Here is a 12,210-nt window from a genome sequence, read left to right as displayed (position 1 = left end):
TTATTTTTTTTTAATAAGTAAAAGTATAATATTTCCGGCCGAATCGTATGTAATATTTTATTTATCAGAAGCACATTTTGAAACAAATCATAATAAAATCAATGTAATGTTTTTTTTATATTTTTTAAATATGTTATTTTATATAAAAATATAATTCTTTTTCATGTTTACTAATCAATCAATAGGTACTTATTTATGTCCGTCTTACGCAACTGATTGTTTAGATGACTGCCATGGAAGAGTGAGTTCGATATCTTTGTAGTGTAACGGGACATAATTGTACTATTGTCTATGCCTACAGCATAAATATGTATTCTATGCAAATAGGTTGTACAAGAATGAGATACCCTTTTGTTTTATTGCGTTATTTTACCTACGTAAGTGCCATCAAATTTTAGGCCACTTCCGAGTTTGTGCCTTTTGTACCGATATTTAATAAAATATCAGCATGAATTATGATTATGATTTCTTTTTTTTTAAGTCTAATCTTATTTACTTCTTTACAAAATTAAGGTTATCATTATGTGCACATTTATTTTACTAACAAAGTAATTCTGAAAATACATATTTCCATTTTAAAATGAATTGTATTAAAATACGTGTAAACAGCGTTACCTTTGGCGTAATATTGAAGGTGAAATAAAATAAAAAGTTTGTCTAAGGCAGCAAGGCGGGAGGTTGACGCTTCACAAGTGTCATTAGTTCTCCAATAGACCGATAGAGGCGGTGATAAATAAGCCGTAATCGAGATTGGATCGCCCACCGTGAGAGCCTATGTTGTTACATGCGTTATTCGAGTCGGTCCTTGGGAATAGGACTTTCTAAGACGAAGAAAGGCAAACGACTTTGAAAAAGTAAATTTAAATAAATCAACGAAATATGTTACTACTTAAGTATTTATAAGTACTTCTAAATGATTTCAAAAGATTAGTTTTAGATTAAGATAAAATTTTGTTGTTAAACATTGCTGTATTTGTACAGAAAAAATAAAATAGGTAGTCCAAAACTAGAAAAAAATACGGGCAGTCAGATACGGATAACATAAACCTCCATATTACTCCATTAAAGGTAAAATAGTTTAATGCTAAATCAATTAATCCAGACAAGTCAAGGATTCTATTGTTAGTCAAACACGCAACCATCTTCGTTTTCTACTATTGCCCAATGTGTAGGATTTATATTATTTGCTAACTTGCTGCACCTATATCTTCATTTGGAATGAACTTATTTTTAGATGAACAACTTTTTGACGTCGACCTCAGATAGGCATACAAACCAATGTGGGGACCGATCATGTAAAGTCCGCGCAAAACTGCTAGTCCGCTCTGAATATAGAAATAAATCGCGTCGCTATAGTAAATTGTATGACTACACTTAGTCGCAAAAACTTCAGAACGGACTAGCAGTTTGGCGCGGACTACACCTAACTACGGCAGTGACCTCTTACTCTACGTCAATTTCTAAAAAAAAACTGCGCCATATAAATAAATATATAAATGCATAAAGGAACATTAACTAAAGCTTAAGTCGAAGCACCTTTGTAATATACTAAAATCTTTTCGAAATTACGTAGAAACATTAAACAAATTGTAATTGCTATTAAGGGTTTTCTGCTCCGTTCTGGGCACAAAGTATATAACGAAGAGTTTGCAAGTAACTTGAATGAGATGATGAATGACTATTATGAAAGCGTTAAAAGATTAATGAACGCTGGGACTCGTGGGAAATATGTCAGGACGCAAGCTAGCCTCTAACACAGATCACTTAAATGAGGCTGGATACTTATAAGTAGGTATAAGGTATAACTACATATAACAATAAATTAATGCTTATAATTTGTAAGTTTCTAGTTTAATTTTGATGTAAAAAAACTTTAAATTAAAAATTAATTAATAATAATAAATAATAATAATAACTTTAATTTAAAAATAGCAAAAGCAAAAATAAAATACATAATTGGAAATCATATAACAAAGAAATAAATTATAATTAACATAATTAAATGCAACTAAACAGTTTTTAAGCCAAAAAAAACGCCTTTTTTCAAACCCTTTAAAACGACACATGGGGACATAAGGCAGTAAAAGCTTCGGTGCAATAGTGATGTCACCTCAGTTACTTAAGACTACGCGGAAAACTTGAGGATAAAAAAATATAGTGCCTAAAATATTCGCGTTGTGTTTTTTCCTTACTTGTTTTATTTTAATTTTGAGTTGGTTTAAAAGCAGCAGATAAAAAATATTCGAGTCTTCTAATCTTTTCATTCTGCTCAAACTAACTATGGCTTTCCACATGGTTTAAGAGCATAGATTAGTATTTAAAACTATGGAATGTTTAAAAACTAAAACGATTAGTACGTGTTTATTTAGGCGTAAAAACAGCAACTCAATAAAAACTGGCATGAGTTACAGAGTTCTTGTTTTTCATTGGCGTGTTGTAGAACAATTTGCCAATTTACTAGAATTCAATTAAAATAAATTATTCGCACTATTGAAAAAATACATTAGGCAATCCATAGACAAATGTGTTGTTATTTCTAATTCAATAAAGATTTACTGGCATAACACTCAATTTGTAAAATAACTATAATAATGTTAAATGAAATCAGGCGTATCAATATATCACACGTTCATTATTAAGGCATTCTTGTAATTACAAAATTGTCATAATAACCCCTATGAGGTGCACTAGTATGCCCCTTAAAGTTTCTAACTTTCTACCCTCTTTGATCCGGGCAGCCCGTAGCTACGACAATCCAGATTAAAACACAGATTAACCCGCGAACGTAGCTAGTATTTCGACAATACAATATCAATCCACATTTTTTATCAACCAAAGTACTTACATACTTCTTTAACGAATTGAAACAAGAAGTATCTTCACAGATTTATCTCGATAACAATCTAATCTCGCCTACGATCGTGTGAGTTTAATTCCTTTATGAACACCGCGGGCGCTTTATTATACGGTGTCATTTACTATCTTCGTAGATCTGTAGAAATTGTAAAGCTTTATTTCATTTCGTTTGAACTTTGGAGTTCAAGTGTATAAAAAATTCAATGGTTCGATTTTTTTACGGATTTTATTTAATTATCGAACCGTGCAGAACGGCCGCCGTACCGGTCTAACTGAGGATTCCGAGTTTAATCCAGCAAAAATTTGGTTGTGTATTGTTTTATTCTTAATTTTTTATAGGATTGTTTTCTTAATTGATTGTCTTATTTATTATTAACTAGTTTTACAACCATGCAGTTTGTTTATTTATTTTTTTCTATTTGCAATTGTACTGTGTGTTGCCATATTCCTGAATAAAGTATTTTCTTTCTGTCTTTCAAAATAGACGTCTAAATTAAATTTAATTTAATTTTTGTTAAAACTCAGGGTATTTGTGTACATATCTTTGTGTGTTACGAATTTATAGTGTGCTTATATGTAATGTACACTATATGTAATTTAACTCATTTGAATCAGTCAATTGTGGTCTCATTGTTGGGTAAAGACCCAAGGTGTCACAATGAAACTATTAAAGGCTCTAATAATATTTTTATGCGTTTTTGTTTACCTAGTCCACACTCCACTCTTACTTCTATTTTACCACTAAGAATGGATCCTGCTTATTGACCTAAACAGTATTAGAAGTGGAATATAATTTTAAGTTATGTAACTATAAATTTAGCTGTAACTAAATTATCAGTTAAACAATAGGTACTTTGAGACCGGACTACTGTTTAGCTCTGATACTAATACTGATTGGATGTCGTCATATAATATAGTGATACTTTATTTGACTTAACAACAATAGAATCCCGTTGCTACTATCATATAAAATAGCAATCGTAAGCTACAAAGCTTCCCGAACGTTTGTCGGTGTGTTGGTGGACAAAGAACCTAATCTTACTAATACCTTTGAGGCGCCATCGGTTCTCAAACAATAGGTAGACTTTATACCCGAGCTTCAGAGTCGGAAATCGTACGTACATCGTATTATTCGGTAAATGTTACGTTATTTATGCCACTGTGCACCGTAATGCTGTGTTGCCAGATTGACGGTACCCATTTGGACTAAGCAGTGTTAAAACCGATTTAATGCAAAAAAAAGCTATTCTCCAAGGTGCAAACTCTACATTTAAAATAATCTTCCTTTTAGGGGAGTTAGTTAAAAAGTTAAGCCTAAATGATTTTGGAATTAAAAAAAAATCGTAAACAAACACGTGTGGTCTAGACTGTATTATCACTGTCGCTTTGTTGTTAAGAATAAGGAAAACAAAATTAATCATGCTATAATTGATTAAAAAGATTTTTGTGCTTGTTCAAAATGGTCCCATTTTATTAAGCCACAGATAGGACCAAACAGGAACTACATCTTTCATAATATACCTACATACATACATACGTAATGTCGTACATCTGTAATATACGAAAATTAAAAAAATGTTAAATGTACCCCAATATGGCAATACTGGCAATACGGCGGGTTTGACAAAGAGACCCAAAGCGGAATATCTGGCGATCATTCGTGACTCATCCGTCTGCGGCGATTATCTCCGCTGCGCCGGACGGCCCGTGGGATGCTGCGTTTGCTTCCAACACTATCCTTTTATACTAGCTACAAAAATAATTTTAATAAACAAGTCAAATTTTTAGAAATGGAAACATGTATTTGAATATGGCAATATATATCTGTAATCAACCCCATATATCTACTATTGAAGTCTATTGAGTCTAATCTAAGGTCGGCCACAGATTTACTGCAACTCTTAAGAAATAAAGTTGGAAGGCCAAACCCTTATCAATTATCAAACTTATCATATTATCAAACCCTTTGGACCAAAGCACAGCATGACTTTCCTTTTATAAGGCACGTATACAAATAGAACCACGAAGGGTTCTACCGATTTTAAAAGGTGGTGGTAAAGGTGATGGTCATTATAGTTTCACCGGGGAGTGACCACCATACCCGTTTCTAGCGTGCAGCATTTTGTTTCGGTGGAAGGACATTCCACCTCACTTACATATAGGCAATACAAACATCATAGTCCTGTGGAGTAGCAACGCATCTGTCTGACTGGCTTAAGGTCTTCGTTATCGAGTTGATCGCATAATTATGCCTATGGGTGTCAGTGATAACTTTGAAGGTGGTAGAACCCTTTGTGGTTCGACTCCGGCGGCACCACCGCCACACCTATTTCTACCTAATAACAGCAGTGTTAGGCGCTGCTGTGTTCCGGTTTGAAGGGTGTGGTAAGGGAGATAGACTTTTCCGAGGCGTTCCAGCTTAGTCCTCAGGGGTAGCGGCGCATCTGTGGCCGACCTCAGGTAGGAATATCTAATCCTATCTGGGGTTGATTACAGATGTCCATGGGCGGCAGTAGCCACTTACCATCAGGTGGACTGCATGCTCGTCTGCTACTCTCATATTATAAAAAAAAAAAACAAAAAAAAAACTTATAATCCAGTGAACTGCAATTTCGTTAGCTACTAAACTTTTATAAAAAAGATGATGTTCGTGAACTTCATTAAACATCTTAACTCTTAAACGTTCTCAAGACTCGTACATTATTTTTAAACGTTTAAAAGGCGCAATTGTGAAACCACTATTACTGGTATCGGAACCAAAAGTTAAATGAGGAAACGCTATCATCTGTTCCATCTTCATTTCGACATTGCGTTATTATGGATTGTATCGGATGAATGATGGAGGTTGCGTTTACGACACAACTTCTTTGTGTCTGCAGCTTCTGATGACACTTTCTGATGTAAAACTGGGAACAGTGATTTATTTTGTATGTCTAGGTGGAGATATGTAGAGCAATTCTTTATAATACTTTGTGTAATTCGCTATATAAATAACAAGTTTCATTTTTTAGTTTTATAGATTGACAAGATCAAATGGATTTAGAGAGTAGTGAGAGTAATGAAGTACACTAAAATAATTACGAAATGATACTTAGGCCTTAGGGATAAATCGTTTTCTTTTTATCAAAAGCATACATTTGTGCACTAATAAAAAAAGGAATAAAAGGGCTTGCCTACTCCGACAATTTTAACTCTCTGACATAAAAAAACACTTCTAAGAAAATAAAAAAAATATACACCTGTCAAAAATAGGTTTCAAGTCACGCTACTTCCTAAAGTCATTAAATCGAAATCAGTTCCTTTGTTTCAATTACTCACGTTTACATAATCCTTGAGAACAAAGGACAGTAAGTCCATTCATCGAAGCTCGCCTATTATTGACCTTTAGAACAAAGCTTCGCTATCCCGATCCTAAATACCACCGGCGCCATTTTGGGAAACGCGTGTTTAAACATTCTACTGTTCTTAGAACAGACGTGACCAAATAAAATGTGTACTTATAAATGGTCTGTGAACGCTTGTGTTTTCTTGATATGGTTTGAAGACGGTAATCTAGTTCCCGGAACAGGTTTGAGGCATCCCTGTGTTTTTCTAGGTACACCAGATATTTTTGGAGGAAACGTATTCCCTTAAAAATCTTTCGATTAAGAATAATTGATTCTGTAGTTTTAAAAATACAAAACATGCAATTAAAGAAGACAAAGAAATTAATTGTGTTACATCGCACCCTCGTCCTACCCTAAATTACGCTCGAATCTATTTTCCCAACCTATCTTTTTTTATAAGTAAAATTTTAAAAAGGACTGTTTGTATCGACGTGTTACGTAAGTAATTTGCGTATTACCTATTTAATACTGGATTTTCTAGATGTAACACAATGATTGAGAATTGATACCGGCTCGAACTTGGCATTTGATACATTGTAACTTCACACTCTGTAGGTACATTGAAATGAATACTTAATACTAATCTGGTGGTATTTCAAGGAGAAAGATATTAAAATACTAAGAAATAGACATGTTTAACACTATAAAAGTCGTTATAAATGTTTCCCTTCAATTATGTACTAGTAGTATGTCCCTAGAACAACGTATTGCGGTACGTAGTCATATACCTAACTACATATGTAATATGACAAAGTTTTACAAACGTAGTATAAAATAATTTCATTCTTCGTAGATAAGTCCACTTTCATAGATTATCATAACTTGTCACTAGTTTAACTTCCTTTTACCCGGTTTTTTCTTGATATCGGATTTGAAATCCAGTGACATTTATCATCGCACTAAAACTGTCAGAATGTGATTTGAACGAGCATTAAGAAACCAAGAAAAATAAAAGATTCTGCAGAGGAAACAGTAGACCTTTGACTATCCGCCCGTCAGTTAATATTGAACCCAGATTGTTATTCGTTAGGCAAATACTTTAAAATGTCGTGATAAACTTGTAAATATGAACATCCAAACATAAATGTCCTATTAGCCCTAAACCTAAGAAAAAATATTTACTAGATACTTTACTGTAATTTTATTTATTGCCTGCCTAAATAAAATTTATGTACCTACTTGCACTAGATTAACTGTGAGAATAGAGACCACGGATATTCAATACCGATGCACTAAACATTAAAGACGGCACACAAATCAGGGGGCTTATTAGTGAATGCAGATAGCAAGATAGCTACAAAAGCCAGCCGCACACTCGATGGCTCGCCCACACATAGCTGTTCAGAGCCAGTAATTACCGACCCATTGTCCACACCGGGCCGTAAACACGGCAGTATGCGCTCTTCCTAGATTCAAGATATCTTTGATATTTTTATTTTATTTATTTACGGATTTTTATCGAATGCCGTTGAAATTCGACACAGATTCCTATCGTAGTCAGCTGCAAAATGCTGTTGCTTTATATAAACTTAAAAAAGGTTTTTCTCTAGGCATTTCGCTTCCCTGTACGTGGTAGAGACTCCAATTAGTATATAAGTACTCCACCAGTAGACCATACAAGTAATACGTTATTTAACTTAAAGTACTATCATAATTAACCATACTTATTAGTACCTACAACAATATTTACCTAAGCTCACAACCTGTAACATATGCATAATTAAATCATTTTATGCAAGCTACGTACCTAATTAAGTATTAATTTAAACCATGTTGTCGAGTAAACGAGATTCGATCGGCACCGATAGCTCGCTTTCATTTCCAAATTAGTTTCTAGACTAAAATTCTAAAAAGTAAAGAAAGAAAGAAGGATAATGTAAGTAGGTGTAACTGTAAATAGACACCGCTAGTTTCCTGTTGTCTATATTTCGTAATGTTTATAAATTCGGGGTAATTTATTAGGATGATAAGCCGGTTTCGACTGCTATTATTTTTAGCAATATAAAAGTCAAGATATAGTTTGATGAGTCTACACAGAAATATTAAAAGGCAGGCAATTGTATGTATGTAGGTTAGTGTCTAATATGAATTGTTATAATATCATAAAATTATTTAAAGACATCTGATTTTTAGAACAAAAAATGCTATGAAAAATTATTCACAAGATAGACATCGCGAGTGAGTGTGTAGATAATTGGGTATTCACTAATTTATTTGGCTGCGATAATGTAAACGACAAGAGAATATATTCGGTAGAATAGGCAGATAATTTCAGTATTGATGTATTTATCCGAATTGGAAGGAGAAAAGCTTCTTTTTCATACCATAAGTCCAGAGTCGGATTAACCTTGTATGGGCCTGTAGGTAATACAATTTTCTAAAAAAATTATGACTTACATCACCCTTTGTAAAACATTCAACCAATGCAATTTCCATAGAAGTGTAAATTCAATTCAAGCTTCGGAATTATTATCGGGCTACGGAAGCTTACAGAACGCACCCAACGAATCGGGGATTCCCCCAAGTTGCGTTCCGAAGGATTATATTAGGTCTAATATTAGTTACTAGATGGTTCTGTATTTATAAAGTGTAACATGCGTTGAAAAAAACAAAGAATAGTATTGTTGATTATCATTTTCGATCCATAAAACTTTTTTTACGGACTGCAGTGGGCCCCTGTCGATCCTGGGCCCCTAGGCAGTTGCCTACTCTGCCTTAAGGTTAATCCGGCTCTGCATAAGTCTTACTAATGTAACCACAGCATATTTCGAATACTGTCTCTATTATAAGTCTTACTAATGTAACCACAGAATATTTCGAATACTGTCTCTATTATAGTGTTTAACAAATATAAGACAACCATAAATTATTTTTAAAATACTTACTCGTATCTATGAATTATTTATTTCATTATTATTGCTGGCGTCTGTCTGTGACGTCATACCTAAGTCCTATGCAATACGTTGCCAGAATAGTAATCCATAATCCCTAGAAAACACTGCCAAGTTTGTAGATATTACCTATTGTATGATTTATCATGCCATCAAGCTGTAGGTACGCAATTGGAACACAAGAGCCACTTTTGTAAAAGATCGTGTTCTAAGCATTAGTAGCCATCTTTAGTCGTCTAAACGGAGCCGTGCGGTCCATCACAGGATTACGAATTACGTCAAAGAGAATGTAAGTAATTTATGATCTGTGTGTAGTGAAATCGCTCTAGAAATTAAGACAAACGGAACTTGTTATCCCGATCGCTATCGTCGACGAAACACATTATGTCATCGTGCAGTATGTAATGCAATTTATTTATATATTATTTATGCTTGAACAGTAATACATGTTTGCTTTTAATTTGCAAATTAGTCCTTCAGTTATCACTCATTTAATGTTAATCTACTTATACACCATTAACATTACATATCTCTATTAACTAATGACTAATCCTAGCTTTTGCTTTGTACTTCACGTAATCGACATGATTTTTACCAATGTATAATTTATGTATGTAGTACTTACTAAAGCACAACTTTCGAATGCAATGACATTAGTTATAGATTAATGTTCGAATGTGAAAAATTTCGTATGCATCAATATATTTTCGAGAGGTTTGGTCTACTATTTTTTGTCTGAATCCTATAGCGAATATATAATGAGTTGATAAATTTAATCATGCTGCCTTGTATAGGTAAATATACTCGTAGATTAGATTAAAATGAAATGCTACCTAAAACCTAATGTTAAAATATCTTGCGAAAACGGTTTATAAATTGTTTTATTACTGCGGAAGCAATATAGAGTTTAATTAAAGTATAAAGTTTTATTTCGTGATTTAACACGCTTGACCTTCGCCTGCGTTTATAACATCAAGTCTTTTTAATAGGAAAAGCCGATTTAAAATTTTTTAATCAATATTACAGATATATGCTTATTTAGGAATATTTATTATAACTATATTATCATCGTAGTTCTTCTTTATTGTTCCTATTTGAGTCTGTCATATCTATTTCAAAGACTTATGTATTAAGATCTAAAAATATTACAAGAACGTTACTAATAGACCACCTGATGCTAAGTAGTAACTGCTGTCTATGGAATCTATGGGCTAACCAACCAATCTATGATTCGATTTCGGCGGCACCACCGCCACACCAGTTGGTGCACAGCGTTAAGGGCATTTATTAAGCAGAATAGTTTACTCGTAATCTCGACTAACAAAACCATCGAACAAGATTTAATGATCGATAAAGCAATATGCTCCCCGAAGCAAGTAAAATTAAAAACCACTCCTCATGTTCGCTCTTGTTTTCCCTTCCATTGATTGCACACATTTATTGTCTTGCTTCAAAAATTGGCGCTGTAGGTATTTCTAGATTGTCCCTGTAGTTCCGGGATCAGAATAGGGCTACGGTATCCTCTGCCTGTCGTAAGAGGCGACTAAAAGTGGGCTTTCGGGGTTGCGGACGGCAAGAGTGGGAGCTCTAACCGCCTGGCTAGCGACCCCGGGAAGAACGATGGTATGTGTGACCTCATACCGTCGTACGCTCCACACGGAGTGGCGAGCTTCATAAGCATCTGGACGGAGCCAGACGGAAAAGGCTACGCGCCAAGAGGACTCCGGTTGCGTTCCTTTGGAGATCCCGGAGTCCTTTACGCAGCGCTGAGGACGGTTACCGGGGGGGTTTTAGTGCGGTAAAAGTCCCACATAACCCGTCGTTGCTCCCACGGCGTCGGGTACCTTTTGAAGGTTTCCCCCTCGTCAACAAAAAAAAAGGTATTTGTAGATAATCTATCTATTAGAAATCTATTTGAATCTTCAAGAAATGGATTGAAATGCTTTTTTTTATTCTTTGAATCTTTTGAATATATAGACCGTTGCTATTTCCGTTCCGTTCCTTCCTTGACAACCGCTCAAACAGAAATATCTGTTTTTACCTTTCTTACTCGATGGTTAAAAGTATACGTGTTTAGTTTGTCCCAGCGGTTTATAACAATTTATCTAGAAATTCTCGAACACGTTGCTGTACGTAACAAACGATTGTATAGACGCTCCGATCTAGGTCTGTCCTTGGCTAACACGTGTGACAGGCTCGTAGGATACCCCTCGAACTTTCAATTTACCAACCAACCATTATTGTTTTATATCCTATATAAGAACAGATGATAGGCGTTTATCGTGAATGTCCTTGACAGTTAGAGAAGTTATGGTAGCAAGATATTATCAAATTCATTCTAACAATGGAAAGCCGCGGTCGAAAGTATAATATCACCTACATGTGTTCTAGTGCTATATCCTTTAAAATACTAAAAAAAAACTTTTAAGTCAGTTTTTGACATTCCTAAGTACTTGCGTAGCTATTAGATTTAGGTACTGTTACATACATAAATATATTTTAAGTATATATAAAATTAGAAATTCCGAATAAGCTCTAAAATTTCAATCAAAGATCAATCGGCGGTCAACCACACATTTTTCTTAGTCGGTTGGTAAGCCAGTTTATGAAAATTTTACATTCATCCTCATTTCCTTTTATTTTGAGAAAACTAAATAGATAACATATATTTTAGTCATAGTATAGTATAGACATATGCTTAGTAAATAGTTAGCAAATACATGAGTTAAGATTTAAATTTATTGATAAGCGTAACAAGTTCCGTGTGCCTAACTTTTTATATTTTATTCTCTAAACATCGTTGGTAGTAGCAATTGGCATATACGTACTAATTCTTTAACGGTGCTTCGAATTTACCAATTTGCCTTGTGCTAACAAAAAATATTAAGAAATAAATGCTTACCGAAATGACACTAATCTTTATAAAATGTTACTACGTTCTACGTCCTACTTGATAAGTTCCAAATATGAATTAGGCTTAAAGTTCACTGTGACGACTATTTATTATATTATTATTCTATATACGTACTCATCCTTATCATGAAAATGTGGTTTTGTATCGTTTTGTTTCACCTAGA

The 12,210-nt window shown here is 34.0% G+C and overlaps 1 protein-coding gene across 1 annotated transcript in view; it reads right to left on the bottom strand.

Annotated features, from left to right (window-relative positions):
- LOC140744773 (uncharacterized) overlaps positions 1–12,210 on the bottom strand; it is a 127,443-nt gene that overhangs the window by 114,669 nt on the left and 564 nt on the right. The gene's annotated exons all lie outside the window — the stretch shown is intronic.

This window comes from Epargyreus clarus, unplaced genomic scaffold, assembly GCF_041222505.1.
Source record: "Epargyreus clarus isolate Ecla_fem2 unplaced genomic scaffold, WU_Ecla_fem_2.2 ptg000009l, whole genome shotgun sequence".
In the NCBI taxonomy this organism is placed as follows: domain Eukaryota; kingdom Metazoa; phylum Arthropoda; class Insecta; order Lepidoptera; family Hesperiidae; genus Epargyreus; species Epargyreus clarus.
This window is presented reverse-complemented; position numbering and strand designations above follow the sequence as displayed.